We start from the raw sequence: 471 nt of genomic DNA, 5'->3' as shown, positions 1-471 counted from the left end.
TGGAAATTTCGAAGTGACCCCAAACTTTTGACCGGTAGTGTATGTAGGAAGGAGTTTAACAGGGGGGGGTCCGATGTCAGGCTGCATGCCAGCAGCAAACAACATATACGTTAGTGATAGTATCCACATCTATAACTCACATAACAACTGTACAGACCAGCACTTTGGATTATTCTCTTTTCTTTAAGCAGGAGGATGACTCCATGTATAATAAAATAGCTGCTGCTCAGCTGATTTTGTATCTGTATTTTCGGGTTGACATGACAGTTGAATACCTGAATAAAAATAATAAATCATTTTGTTGCGGAGTTTAGAAATACAACTGTTTCTGTCAGACTTTAGGCCATTTGTCCTTGGAGGACAAATGCAAAGTCATAACTTATCCAGATGTCTCCTACAAGGTGAAGACACTGAGGACAGATACAGAAGTCATATACTCTGAGAGCCATTGGAGATCTTATTATGAATAAT

The 471-nt window shown here is 39.1% G+C and overlaps 1 protein-coding gene across 2 annotated transcripts in view; it reads left to right on the top strand.

The window, feature by feature from the left end:
* The window catches only part of dapk2a (death-associated protein kinase 2a), a 14,597-nt gene that overhangs the window by 11,268 nt on the left and 2,858 nt on the right, over window positions 1–471 (top strand). The window lies entirely within an intron of this gene.

Source organism: Etheostoma spectabile, unplaced genomic scaffold, assembly GCF_008692095.1.
Source record: "Etheostoma spectabile isolate EspeVRDwgs_2016 unplaced genomic scaffold, UIUC_Espe_1.0 scaffold270, whole genome shotgun sequence".
Classification (NCBI taxonomy): domain Eukaryota; kingdom Metazoa; phylum Chordata; class Actinopteri; order Perciformes; family Percidae; genus Etheostoma; species Etheostoma spectabile.
The sequence above is the reverse complement of the archived record's forward strand: the minus strand, read 5'-3'. Positions and strand labels throughout refer to the sequence as shown.